Here is a 15,607-nt window from a genome sequence, read left to right as displayed (position 1 = left end):
AGAAAAATCTGCATGCCTTTCCCTAAGAGCATTTAATGACTTCATTTCTCATTAAAGTCAAGACTTCTTGGTCTATAAGGTCCTTCACCAACTACACAATCTCGTTGTGAAAGAAGTTTTCTCTTTCTGTTTCATAAGCCAAATTCATTCCTCCTCTATGTGTTTACCCGTGTCCGGTGCTTTAACTGCTAGGTGGAATGTCCTCTCACCTTGCTAGGCTCCCAAGCTCATCACCCGAATTCAACATTGTACTGGAGGTTCCATGCAGGACAATTAGGCAGGAAATAAAAGGCATCTAGATCAGAAAGGGAGAAGTAATATTTACAGATGATGTGAGCTTGTGTATAGGAAATCCTAAGGAATCCACTAAAAATATGAGAACTAATAAATGAACTCAGCAAGGTTGCGGGATTCAAGATCCATATACAAAAATCAGTTTCATTTGTAGACACCATCAATAAACCCCCAAATGAGAGTTCTGTAGCTTGGATTATGTACCCCAAAAAGATATGTTGAAGTCCCAACACCTGGTACCTATGAATGTGACGTTACTGGAAATAGGGTTTTTGCAAATGTCATTAAGATGTAATTCAAATGAGATCCTTCTGGAGTAGGGTGTACCATTAATATAGTATGACTGGTATCCTTATCATAAAAAGAGAAAAGACATAGAAACAGACATACATGGAGAGGAGAATAACATGTGAAGACACAGCCAGAGGAAAGATGGTCGTGTGGCAATGAAGACAGGTTGGATTTATGCAGCAGCACCAAGGAATGGCAAGGATTTCTGTCAGCCGTTAGAAGCTAGGAGAGAGAGTATGGTCCTGCTGACACTTTGATTTCGGATATCTCTCACTCAGAGCTGTGAGAGAATGAACTTTTGTTGTTTACGTCACTTAGTTTGTGGCTCTATGTTAATGGCAGCCCTAATATATTTTTTAAACTTCCATTTACAATAGCACCAAAAATAATGAAATACTTAGGAATGTACTTAGCAATAAAGGCAAAATGTCTTCTCTGCAAACTACATAACATTTTTTAAAGAAAAAGAAGTCAAATAAATGGAAACTAATCACATATTTGTAGATTGAAAGATTTATTATTGTTAAGATGGCAATCAAGGGATCAATCCACGAAGAAGATATAACAATTGTAAATATTTATGCACCCAACAGAGGAGCACCTCAATATATAAGGCAAATGCTAACAGCCATAAAAGAGGAAATCGACAGTAACTAAAGTGGGACTTTAACACCCCACTTTCACCAATGGACAGATCATCCAGAATGAAAATGAGTAAGGAAACACAAGCTTTAAATGATACATTAAACAAGATGGACTTAATTGATATTTATAGGACATTCCATCCAAAAACAACAGAATACACTTTCTTCTCAAGTGTTCATGGAACATTCTCCAGGATAGATTATATCTTGGGTCACAAATCAAGCCTTGGTAAATTTAAGAAAATTGAGATCGTATCAAGTATCTTTTCTGACCACAACGCTATGAGACTAGATATCAATTACAGGAAAAAAAATCTGTAAAAAATACAAACACAAGGAGGCTAAGCAATACACTACTAAATAACCAAGAGATCACTGAAGAAATCAAAAAATACCTAGAAAAAACCCTATGGGATGCAGCAAAAGAAGTTCTAAGAGGGAAGTTTAGAGCAATCCAACCCTACCTCGAGAAACAAGAAACATCTCAAATAAACAACTTAAATTTACACCTAAAGCAATAAGATAAAGAACAAAAAGAACCCAAAGTTAGCAGAAGGAAAGAAATCATAAAGATCAGATCAGAAATAAATGAAAAAGAAATGAAGAAAACAATAGCAAAGATCAATAAAACTAAAAGCTGGTTCTTTAAGAAGATAAACAAAATTGATAAACCATTAGCCAGACTCATCAAGAAAAAAAGGGAGAAGACTCCAATCAACAGAATTAGAAATGAAAAAGGAGAGGTAACAACTGACATTGCAGAAATACAAAGGATCATGAGAGATTACTACAAGCAACTCTATGCCAATAAAATGGACAACCTGGAAGAAATGGACAAGTTCTTAGAAAAGCACAACCTTCTGAGACTGAACCAGGAAGAAACAGAAAATATAAACAGACCAATCACCAATTACAAGCACTGAAATTGAGACTGTGATTAAAAATCTTCCAACAAACAAAAGCCCAGGACCAGATGGCTTCACAGGCAAATTCTATCAAACATTTAGAGAAGAGCTAACATCTATCCTTCTCAAACTCTTCCAAAGTATAGCAGAGGGAGGAACACACCCAAACTCATTCTACGAGGCCAACATCACCCTGATACCAAAACCAGACAAAGATGTCGCAAAGAAAACTATAGGCCAATATCACTGATGAACATAGATGCAAAAATCCTCAACAAAATATTAGCAAATAGAATCCAATAGCACATTAAAAGGATCATACACCATGATCAAGTGGGGTTTTTCCCAGGAATGCAAGGATTCTTCGGTACACGCGAATCAATCAATGTGATACACCATATTAACAAATTGAAGGATAAAAACCATATGATCATCTCAATAGATGCAGGAAAATCTTTTGACAAAATTCAACATACATTTATGATAAAAACCCTCCAGAAAGGAGGCATGGAGGGAACTTACCTCAACATAATAAAGGCCATATATGACAAACTCAAAGCCAACATCATTCTCAATGGTGAAAATCTGAAACCATTTCCTTTAAGATCAGGAACAAGACAAGGTTGTCCACTCTCACCACTATTATTCAACATAGTTTTGGAAGTTTTAGCCACAGCAATCAGAGAAGAAAAATAAATAAAAGGAATCCAAATCGGAAAAGAAGAAATAAAGCTGTCACTGTTTGCAGATGACATGATACTATACATAGAGAATCCTAAAGATGCTACCAGAAAACTACTAGAGCTAATCAATGAATTTGGTAAAGTAGCAGGATACAAAATTAATGCACAGAAATCTCTTACATTCCTATACACTAACGATGCAAAATCTGAAAGAGAAATTAAGGAAACACTCCTGTTTACCATTGCAACAAAAAGAATAAAATACCTAGGAATAAACCTACCTAAGGAGACAAAAGACCTATATGCAGAAAACTATAAGACACTGATGAAAGAAATTAAATATGATAAAAAACAGATGGAGAGATATACCATGTTCTTGGATTGGAAAAATCAACACTGTGAAAATGACTATACTACCCAAAGCAATCTACAGATTCAATGCAATCCCTATCAAACTACCACTGGCATTTTTCACAGAACTAGAACAAAAAATGTCACAAGTTGTATGGAAACACAAAAGACCCCAAATAGCCAAAGAAATCTTGCGAAAGAAAAACAGAGCTGGAGGAATCAGGCTCCCGGACTTCAGACTACACTACAAAGCTGCAGTAATCAAGACAATATGGTAGTGGCACAAAAACAGAATTATAGATCAATGGAACAGGATAGAAAGCCCAGAGATAAACCCATGCACATATGGTCACCTTATTTTTCATAAAGGAGGCAAGAATATACAATGGAGAAATGACAGCCTCTTTAATAAGTGGTGCGGGGGAAACTGGACAGGTACATGTAAAAGAATGAAATTAGAACACTCCCTAACACCATACACAAAAATAAACTCAAAATGGATGAAAGACCTAAATGTAAGGCCAGACACTACAAAACTCTTAGAGGAAAATATAGGCAGAACGCTCTATGACACCTAAATGTAAGGCCAGACACTACAAAACTCTTAGAGGAAAACATAGGCAGAACGCTCTATGATATAAAGCAAGATCCTTTTTGACCCACCTTCTAGAGAAATGGAAATAAAAACAAAAATAAACAAATGGGACCTAATGAAACTTAAACGCTTTTGAACAGCAAAGGAAAGCATAAACAAGACGAAAAGACAACGCTCAGAATGGGAGAAAATATTTGCAAATGAGGCAACTGACAAAGGATTAATCTCCAAAATTTACAAGCAGCTCATGCAGCTCAATATCAAAAAAACAAACCACCCAACCCAAAAATGGGCAGAAGACATAAATAGACATATCTCCAAAGAAGATACACAGATTGCCAACAAACACATGAAAGAATGCTCAACATCCTTAATCATTAGAGAAATGCAAATCAAAACTACAATGAGGTATCACCTCACACCTGTCAGAATGGCCATCATCAAAAAATCTACAAACAATGGATGCTGGAGAGGGTGTGGAGAAAAGGGAACCCTCTTGCACTGATGGCGGGAATGTAAATTGATACAGCCACTATGGAGAACAGTATGGAGGTTCCTTAAAAAACTAAAAATAGAACTACCATACGACCCAGCAATCCCACTACTGGGCATATACCCTGAGAAAACCATAATTCAAAAAGAGTCATGTCCCACAGTGTTCATTGCAGCTCTATTTATAATAGCCAGGACATGGAAGCAACCTAAGTGTCCACCGACAGGTGAATGGATAAAGAAGATGTGGCACATTTATACAATGGAATATTACTCAGCCATAAAAAGAAATGAAACTGAGTTATTTCTAGTGAGGTGGATCGACCTAGAGTCTGTCATACAGAGTGAAGTAAGTCAGAAAGAGAAAAACAAATACACACACACACACACACACACACATATATATATATATATATTCCATATATATATGGAATCTAGAAAAAAAAATAGTTCTGAAGAACCTAGGGGCAGGACAGGAATAAAGATGCAGATGTAGAGAATGGACTTGAGGACACGGAGAGGGGGAAGCGTAAGCTGGGATGAAGTGAGAGAGTGGCATGGACATATATACACTCCCAAATGTAAAGTAGATAGCTCGTGGGAAGCAGCCACATAGCACAGGGAGGTCAGCTCGGTGCTTTGTGTCCACCTAGAGAGGTGGGATAGGGAGGGTGGGAGGAGACACAAGAGGGAGGAGATATGGTAATATGTGTATATGTATAGCTGATTCACTTTGTTATACAGCAGAAACTAACACATCATTGTAAAGCAATTATACTCCAAGAAAGATGTAAAAAAAAAAAAAAAATGATGGCCATACTCCCCAGTTTGATCAATGGATCAAAACACTCCCTATTAAGCCTGTCTCTTTTTTTTGCAGAAGTTAACAAGCTGATCTTAAAATTCATGCATAAATGCAAGGATCTAGAATAGCTAGAACGATCTTTTAAAGAAGAACATGGTCAGGGGTCTCATATATCCTGATTTTAAAACTTGCTAGAAAGGTATAATGGTCAAGACATACAGGCATGAGGATAGACGTATAAATCAATGGCCTACAGTTGAAAATCCATAAATAAATATATATTTACAGTTAACTGATATTTGACAAAAGTGCCAAGATAATTCATTGTTGAAAGGACAGTCTTTTAGCAAATGGTGTTGTGTCAACTGGATATTCACATGCATATGAATGAATTTGGACTCCTACATCTTACCATATAAAAAATTAATTAAAAAGGGAGTAAAGACTCATGTGTAAGAGCTACAGCTGTAAAACTCTTGGTAGAAAACGTAGTCACATCTTTGCGACCTTAGATTAGACAGTGGTTTCTTGGTATGACACAAAAAGCACAAAGGACAAAAGAAAAAAAATAGATTAATAGGGCTTAATTTAAAAAAATATTCCTCAAAGGACATTATACATTATCAAGAGAGTGAAAGACAACTTATAAAAAAGGGGGAAAATATTTGCAAATCGTATATCTGATAAGGAACTTGTTTCCAGAATATGAAGAACGCTTACAACTCAACGATATAAAGACAAACAACCCAATTTAAAAATGGGCAAAGGCACATTCTCCAAGGAAGACATACAGGTGGCCAATAAGCACATAAAGAGATGTTCACTGTCATTAATAATAAGGGAAGTGCAAATCAAAACTACAATGAGACACTTCTTCATATCCAGTAAGATGGGTATAATCAAAGAGACAGAAAACAATGTGTCAGCGAGTGTCAGCGAGGATGTGGAGAAATTTTGAACACTCACATTGCTGGTGGGAATGAAAAATGGAGTAGCCACTTCGGAAAACATCTAGCAGTTTTTAAAATGTTGAAAATGGAGTAGCATATGTCCAGGCTCTGCATGACTGGGTATGTATCTAAGAGAATTGAAAATATATGTTCATACAAAAACTAGTACATGAATGTTCATAGCAGCATCCTTCGTAACAGCAAAAGAGTGGAAACAATCCAATAACTAATGATTGAATAAATAACGTGATGAATCCTACAATGTAATGTTGTTCAGCAATGAAAAGAAATGAAATTCTGATAGATGCTACACATAGACAAACCTTGAAAACATGCAAAGTGAAAGAAGCCAGTCACAAAGGACTATTCGTTTGCAAAGTCCAAAATAGGCAACTCCATTGATATAGAAGGTAGATTAGTGGCTGTCTGAGTGTAGGGGTATTGGGTGAGGGGGAATGGGGAGTGACTGTTCATGGATATAGAGTTTCTTTTGGGGAAGATGATAATGTTCTAAAATTGTTGTGATCAATCTGTATCACAACTCTGTGAAAATACTGAAAATCATTGAATTGTACCTTTAAATGCATGAATAGTGTTGCATGTAAATTATATTCAGTAAAGCTGTTATAATAGGTGAGACTAGAAATATTCTAAGTAGAAACTCTTGGATTTAAATGATGGTAGTGGATCTCGAGAGAAGTGGATGGATTCAAGATACACTTGGGGTGTAAGCGATTGTCAGAGGTGCAGAAGACTATAGAATGAATACATCTATATCTCTGCCTTTCATACCTGGTTGATTAAAAGAACCCAAGAATGTTCTGGGAGAAATATCAGGAGTTCAAGTTAAATTCATAATGAGTTTGAGGTGTCTCCTGAAGAAGGTGTGAGCAGTCTTCATCCTTTTCAGCTGCCTAGCACCTGCCCTTTGCTTTGGCAAATGTTCCATCCGATGGGTCAGAGCTGGATGCTCCTCTCGTAGCTGTGATGACCCAGACTTTGTCAACCAGGTAGAGGCTGGTGGTGTGGAAAAGGAAGGCCATTATCAAATCCATGCTAATGTGGCAGCAGCAGTGGAGCGCCAGCAACCAGATGCAGATTTCAGAGCCTCCAGCACCTATGCTTCTAGCAGTAGGTACCCAGAGCTATGACCGCAAGTGGTGGTCTGTGCCCAGCTGTAACAGCAGTGGTATTTTTAGGGGTTCACTTCTGTATCGTGATTGCGAGAGGTATATATATTCAATCCCCCAAACATGCTTAAGCATGATTCTCTAATTCTTTCCATAGATTCTGCAAGTTACTTTAAATCCTTTCAATGGAATCCTTTCTATCTGATTAGCTAGAGATGGTTTATGTTGCTTGCACCTAAGAGAAACCTGACTGGAATAACATCCAAAAGAAGATGCTGAAAAGGCCGTTAGCTTTGGGGAAAGAGATCGGAGATAAAGATACGAGTTTGAATAGCCATCAGTGATACTGTTGATATAAGAATTGGTGGTGCACAGCAGTGTGATTGTACCTAATGCACTGAACTGTTTATCAAAGGATGGATGAAATGGTACATTTTGTGTTATATGTCCACAATAAAAAAAAAAAGAAGGAATGGATGAGAATGTTTAGGGCAAGAGTCTAAAAGGAAAGGAGAACGAAGGACCTAGGCTGAGGCATTTGAACCTTTAAAGGATAGGAGAAAGAGATATGTCCCTAGAGGAGAAAGAGAATGAGGTGTTTTATTCAGCTCTGCGGAGTAGCTGGCACTGGGTAGTCTGGAACAAGGTTTGTAGCCTTGTTCCAAATCTGAACGAATGAATGAGTTTACTCCTCAACTGGGGAGCTCCTGAGCTTGTTGAGTGTTAATTGCATCTTTAATTACACATGGGTTATAAAATTTGGTATATAGCATCATGGTGAAAAAGATTAGCAGTTGGGGTCATGGCATAGAACAGCTCCTTTTATTATAGTGCAGAGTCCACAGGAATCCAGGGTCCAGGATGGGGACTGGAAGACGCAGTACTGTTTACTCTGCACGTAATCAGAAGCAAGGCGCCATTGCCTGAAAACACTTTTATTCAGTCTTCACATACAGTCATATTCCCGACATACACTCTAATTCAGTTTATTGTTTCTCTGACAAGTGAGATTTCTTCATGAATGTGGGCCACGTTCTGCAGCTGTTATCAACAACCTTCACTACGATCGATTGCCACACCTTTCTTTACTTAGTAACATCCACTCCGCTAAGGTGGCAATAAAAATAATGACAAAGTTAAGTCTTATATTTTCTTTTTTCCCTTAGCTGGATACTTAGAGGTGGCAGAAGTGAACATATATATGTTTAGGATAAAGAGCAAGAAAGAGAGATGACGGCATTTAGGTTTAGATTTTCTGTTACTGTGAAATTTTAAGATTTGGAATTATAACCACTCATTGGCCAAGAGCAGATGAACAAGGCCGTTTTTGATAGTATTGACTCTGCTGCCTTTGTAGCAGCTGAGATACAGAGACAGACCAACACAGAGTTTCTGGCCTTTTGACTCTGTCCCATTGACTTCTCTACCTTTATTTCAGTACCACTCGCTTACCTATTAAAGCTTTCTAGAACGTTTTGAAATCGTTTCGTGTAAATCCTCAACATTTATTCTTTTTCAAGATTTTTTCACTATTCTAAATCATTTTCATTTCCATACGAATATTGAAATGTTATTTTCTTTAAAAAAAACCTTCAAATTGATGAACTGTTTGTTTGGGTCAAATAAATATCTTAAAAATATTCATCTTGAGGCGTTCTTTAAGTTCTCTCAGCATTCTTTTTAAATTCACAGTTTATCTTCAGATAATTTTAGACCTCTTCACATGAAATTTGAGAACCTAAAAATGGTATGCTTATGTTCCTCCCCTTATTGCCTTTGTGCTATTTTGGTCATATATTTTGCTTCTGTATATGTTATAAATTTCACAACTGTAATTATTTTGTCATTAGTTATCTTTTTTTCTTGTGGTAAAAGTCACAAACATGAAATTTACCATCTTAATCATTACTGAGTATATGGTACGTTAGTGTTAACTATATGCTCTGTGCAATGGATCTCTAGATTCTTTTTCATCTTACAAAACTGAAACTCTCTACCTTTTGAACAACTTCCATTTCGCCGTTCCCTAAGCCCCTGGCAACTATAATTCTACTTTCTGTTTCTTTGAATTTGACTACTTTACATACTCCATGTAAATGGAATCATGCAACATTTGTCTCCTTGTGACTACTTCACTTAGCATAATGTCCTCAAGGTTCATCTGTGTTATAGCATAAAACAGGCTTTCCTTCTGTTTTAAGGCTGAATAGTATTCCATTGTATGTATACATCACATTTTCTTTATCCAGTCATCAGCCAGGTTGCTTCCACCTCTTGGCTATTGTGAATAATGCTGCAATGAAAATAGGTGTGCACATACCTCTTTGAAATCTTGTTTTCAATCCTTTGGGATATATACTAGGAAATAAGATGTGCTGGATGACATAGCAATTCTATTTTTAATTTTTCGAGGAACTTTCATACTGTTTTCCATACTACCTGCACCATTTTACATTCCCACCAACAGAGCACAAGGGTACCAATTTCTCTGTATCCTTGCCAACACTTTACTTTCTTTTTTCTTAATAGTGACCATTGTAACGGATGTGAGGTGGTACCTCATTGTGGTTTTGATTTGCATTTCCCTGATGATTAGTGATGTTGAGCATCTTTTCATGTGCTTGTTGACCATTTACAAATTATCTTCTTTGGAGACAGGTCTATTCAAGTCCTCTGCTGATTATTAAAGCAGGTTATGGGGGGATTTTTGTTGTTGAGTTGTAGATTTTTACGTATCCTGGATACTAATTCCTTATCAGATCTGTGGTTTGCAATATTTTCTTCCATCCTGTAGATTGCTTTTTCGTTTTGTTCGTTGTTTCCTTTGCTATGCAGACGTTTTTAAGTTTGACGTGGTTCCATTTGCTTTTGCTTTTTATGCCTGTTCTTTGGGTGCCGTATCTAAGAAATCATTGCCAAATCCAGTGTCGTGAAGTTTTTCCTGTATGATTTCTTCTAGGAGTTTATAGTTTCAGGTCTTACATTTAGGTATCTAATGAACTTTGAGTTGATTTTTGTATATGGTGTAATAGAAGGGCCCCATTTTATTGTTTTTCTTGTGGATATTCAGTTTTCCTAGCACCATTTGTTGAAGAGACTATCCCTTCCCCATTGTGTAGCCCCGAAAACTTTGTCAAAGATCGTTTGACCATAGAAGTGAACATTTATTTCTGTGCTGTCTCTTAAATGCTGTTCCACTGGTCCATGTGTCTGTTTTCATGCCAGTACCATACTGTAAATTTGTACTGTGTTTTAAAGTCAGCAATTGTAAAGACTCTATAGTTTTTTGTTCGTTTTCCTGTGAAGACTCTAGTTTTATTTTTTGTCTTTCTTAAGATTGTTTTAGCTACTTGGAGTCCTTTGAGATTCCGTCTGAATTTTAAGATGGTTATTTCTATTTCTGTGAAAAATGCCATTGATAGTTCGGCATGGACTGCATTGAATCTGTAGATCGCTTTGAGTATTACGAATATTTTAACAATATTAACTCCTTTAACCCATGAACGTGGAATGTTTTTCTACTTATTTGTGTCTTGTTTGATTACTTTCAGCAGTGTTTTATAGTTTTCAGTGTACATGCCATTTACCTGCTTGGTTAAGTTTATTCCTAATTATTTTATTCTTTTTAATGCTATTGTAGATGGGAGTGTATTCTTAATTTCCTTTACAGACGGTTCATTGTTAGTGTATAAAAACACAACTGATTTTATATTCTGCAACTTTACTGAATTTATTTATTTTAACAATATTTTTGTGGAATCTTAGGGTTTTGTCCATATAAGATCATGTCATCTGTAAACAGACAATTTTACTTCTTCCCTTCCAATTGGGAAGGCTTTTATTTCTTCTGTTTGCCTAATTGCTCTAGTTAGGACTCCCAGTACGGTTTTGAACAGAAGCATCAAAAATGGGCATTCTGGCCTTGTTACTAAGAGGGAAAGTTTTCAGTTTTTCACCATTGAGTATGATGTTAGCTGTGGGCTTTTTAAAAAAATTTATTGAAGCATAGCTGATTTACAATGTTGTGTTCAGTTTTGCTGTACAGCAAAGTGATTCAGTTATATCAATACATATATGTATATTCTTTTTCATATTATTTTCCATTATGATTTATCACGGGGTATTGAACAGAGTTCCCTGTGCGGTACAGTAGGACCTTGTTGTTTATCCATCCTATATATAATAGTTTGCACCTGCTAATCCCACACTCCCAATCCTTCCCTCCCCCACCCCTGTCCCCGTCAGCAACCACAAGTCTGTTCTATGTCTATAGGTCTATTTCTGTTTTGTATATAAGTTCATTTGTATCATTTTCTTTTAGATTCCACATATAAGTGATATCATGTGATATTTGTCTTTCTCTAAGTGACTTACTTCACTTAGTATGACAATCTCTAGGTCCTTATGTAACAACCTAAATGGGAAAAGAATCTGAAAAAAGAAAAAATACATGTATATGTATAAACTGAATCACTTTGCTGTACACCTGAAACTGTCACAACACAGTTAATCAACTATACTCCAGTATAAAATAAAAAGTTAAAAAAAATCTCTAGGTCCATCCATGTTCCTGCAAATGGCATTATTTCATTCTTTTCTATGGTGGAGTAATATTCCATTGTATATATGTATACAACATTTTTATCCATTCACCTGTTGATGGACATTTGTTTCCATGTCTTGGCTATTGTAAATAGTGCTGCTGTTTACACTGGGGTGTAAACAGACACTGGGGTGCAGATGCCTTTTTGAATTAGAGTTTTCTCTGGATATATGCCCAGGAGAGGGATTGCTGGATCATACGGCAACTCTATTTTTATTTTCTTGAGGAAACTCCATACTCTTCTCCATAGTGGCTGCACCAGTTTACATTCCCACCAACAGTGTAGGAGGGCTCCCTTTTCTCTACACCCTCACCAGCATTTATTATTTATAGACATTTTTTTTTGGCTGTGCCATGTGGCTTGTGGGATTTTAGTTCCCCAACCAGGGATCGAATCCAGGTCCTCAGCAGTGAGAGCACAGAGTCCTAACCATTGGACTGCCTGTTTGTAGACTTTTTAATGATGGCCATTCTGAGCAGTGTGAGGTGGTACCTCATTATAGTTTTGATTTGCATTTCTCTAAAGATTAGCTGTGGGCTTTTCATATATGGCTTTCATTATGTTGAGGTAATTTCCTTCTATTTCTAGTTTGTTGAATGTTTTCAGTCATGAAAGAGTGTTGAATTTTGTAAGATGCCAACAGAAGCAGACCCTGCCATGACCATTTGATCAAAGAATCAATGAATGAAGCTTCTCTTTGGCTGTTCTAGAGTCACATGGTCTCATATCTCTGCTTCCTCTTAGCAGATCGACTTCTGCTCTGCTTGGACTTAGCCCATAATTGGTGTCACCAAAGATGCCTGCAACTCCCAGCCCCGTTATTGGGCTATGCATGGGGCAGATGGTCCAAGAAGGGGATATGAAAAAGGGAGGAGGGCCAATTAGCATCTTTAGTACTAGTTTATTTCTTTGGAATGTATGAGTTCTGGGAGGATTTGTTGGTTATTATATTTTAAAATCACAAGAATTTAATTTTTAGTGAAATTAGTATAGAATTAGGACTTTCTACTCCAGAGGTAGCTGGAATAACAGTTTAATTTGGTGTCAGTGTATAAACAATACACTGTTTTGTTTTTCAAGTTTAACAGGAACAAGATTTAAATAATTGATAAAATCTCATGCTGGCAAGAGCACAAGGAAGTGTTGCCAGCAGGATTGTGAATTGCTACACTTTGGAGACCAGATTGCATACATCTATGAAACATTAAGCTTTGTTTCATCACTTTTTAAAAAATTTTATTTATTTGTTTATGGCTGCGTTGGGTCTTCGTTGCTGTGCGCGGGCTTTCTCTAGTTGCAGTGAGCAGGGGCTACTCTTCGTTGTGGTGCACGGGCTTCTCATTGCGGTGGCTTCTCTTGTTGCAGAGCATGGGCTCTAGGTGCCTGGGCTTCAGGAATTGTGGCTCACGGGCTCTGGAGCTCAGGCTTAGTAGTAGTGGTGCACGGGCTTAGTTGCTCCGCGGCATGTGGGATCTTCCTGGACCAGGGCTCGAACCCGTGTCCCCTGCATTGGCAGGCGGATTCCTTTTTTTTTTTTTTGCGGTACGCGGGCCTCTCACTGCTGTGGCCTCTCCCGCTGCGGAGCACAGGCTCCGGACGCGCAGGCCCAGCGGCCACGGCTCACGGGCCCAGCCACTCCGCGGCATAGTGGGATCCTCCCGGACCGGGGCACGAACCCGCATCCCCTGCATCGGCAGGCGGGCTCTCAACCACTGCGCCACCAGGAAAGCCCCGGCAGGCGGATTCTTAACCACTGCTCCACTAGGGAAGCCCCTGTTTTATCACTTTTAATCCAGTTTTCACTTTGGGAAATCTATCCTAAAAATATAATTAGATGAGACCATGTGTAAAATTATATACCAAATGCATTTATTTGGTAGTAGCCAAAACAAAGAAGCAAACAAACAAAAACCCTGAAAAATACCTTGAAATTCCATCAGTGAGAAATAATAAAATAAGTTATAAAAGGAATTAAAATCTATATTTTTGATCTGGAAAAATACCTTTGATATATTTTATTGAAGAAAATCTGTTGCAGTGTAATGTGAACAGTATTAGTCCATTAGAAAGCATATATATAGATATAATAATATGTATGTGTTTGTGTATATATGTATACATATAAAGAGAGTGGTGTTGGTATAAAAGTTGTTTGTATATGCTATCTGACTGTTTATATATTATACACAGTACATGCATTAAACTGTTGGTATTAATTACATATCAGGGAAAGATTGCTACAGAGGGGAGAAGGCAGGAAGAGATCATTAGTTGGTATAGAACTCAAAATTGTTTGACTTATACTTAGCATGCATTATATTGACAAAGTATAAGTGAAATAATTCTTAATAAAAAGGAACCTTTGGGGACTTCCCTGGTGGTGCAGTGGTTAAGAATCCGCCCACCAATGCAGGGGACAGGGGTTCGAGTCACAACTACTGAGCCTGTGCTCTGGAGCCCGCGAAGCCCCAACTACTGATCCCGAGTGCCACAACTACTGAAGCCCGCGTGCCTAGAGCCCATGCTCTGCAACAAGGGAAGCCACCGCAATGAGAAGCCTGCGCAGTGCAACGAAGAGTAGCCCCCGCTCACCGCAACTAGAGAAAGCCCTGCGTGCAGCAATGGAGACCCAACGCACCTTGGACAAAAGTGTGGGTTGTCATGTACTTAACACTGAAAAGATAAAGGAGAGTTTGTATATGATAGCTTTAATAATTTCCCCCTCCTCCTAGATCGTCAGCTGTAGCAAATATGCTTATACTTGTGAATCTCTAGATTCTCTGCATGTTAGAGGCACCTATCACCCAGGTAGATGTTACTACGAGAGCAGGTCTCAGACTGAATTCCTGTTCGTGCACAGACTCTAATTCACAGCCAGCATGACACATTGGATAGAGGGGAAGAGGTTCTTTTCTCTGTCCTCTGCTCCTTCTAACACCTTGTATCAATGGGTCACTCCAACGTTATTTTTTTATTTTTTTGCGGTACCCGGGCCTCTCACTGTGTGGCCTCTCCCGTTGCGGAGCACAGGCTCCGGACGCGCAGGCTCAGCGGCCATGGCTCACGGGCCCAGCCGCTCCGCGGCATGTGGGATCTTCCCGTTCCGGGGCACGAACCTGTGTCCCCTGCATCGGCAGGCGGACTCTCAACCACTGCGCCACCAGGGGAGCCCCACTCCAGCGTTCTTTGATAACGCTTTTGAGACAGGAGCAGCATGCTCTGTGGGTCAGCAGCTTAGCAGGATTTCTCTTGAAATAGAGAGACGCAAGGTTAGCAGGATCCATACTGTTGGGGCACCGTGGATGGCTGGGCTCGCCAGCTTCTTATCCGAGGACGTGCAAAGGCCGTGGGCCCTGCCGTACCAGGACTCACTAACACATATCTTGTAGTCCACTGATTTTGCCAATTAAGGATAATCTCTGACAATCTTTATGTTTCTTACCAAACCTAAGATGTAATACGGACGAGCTAACTCTTTACAATAATTACTCAACCTCTATTAACTAATTCTAATTAATTCACATATAGCACATTTGCCATACTGAGGTGTAAACAAATTACCAGAAATCCGAATGTATTGTCAACTGAAGACATGCTGATGAGATTTTGATATGGAAGAATGTTGAAATAATGTGAAATAGGGCAAAATAGCTGAAATGTTTATATATATATATTCCATTAATAAACAACTGCACACTTAGATAAACTAGCCTAAATTATTGATTGATTTATAGCCTAAATTATAATTATTGATTATATATAATTATACTATATATTGTATATAATGTACATAATATATAATAATATAATGGATATTATTTGTTTCATTAATTGTTTAAATGAATGGAGCATTTATAGTGTGT

The sequence above is a fragment of the Pseudorca crassidens genome, chromosome 18 (assembly GCF_039906515.1).
Source record: "Pseudorca crassidens isolate mPseCra1 chromosome 18, mPseCra1.hap1, whole genome shotgun sequence".
Lineage (NCBI taxonomy): Eukaryota > Metazoa > Chordata > Mammalia > Artiodactyla > Delphinidae > Pseudorca > Pseudorca crassidens.
The sequence above is the reverse complement of the archived record's forward strand: the minus strand, read 5'-3'. Positions refer to the sequence as shown.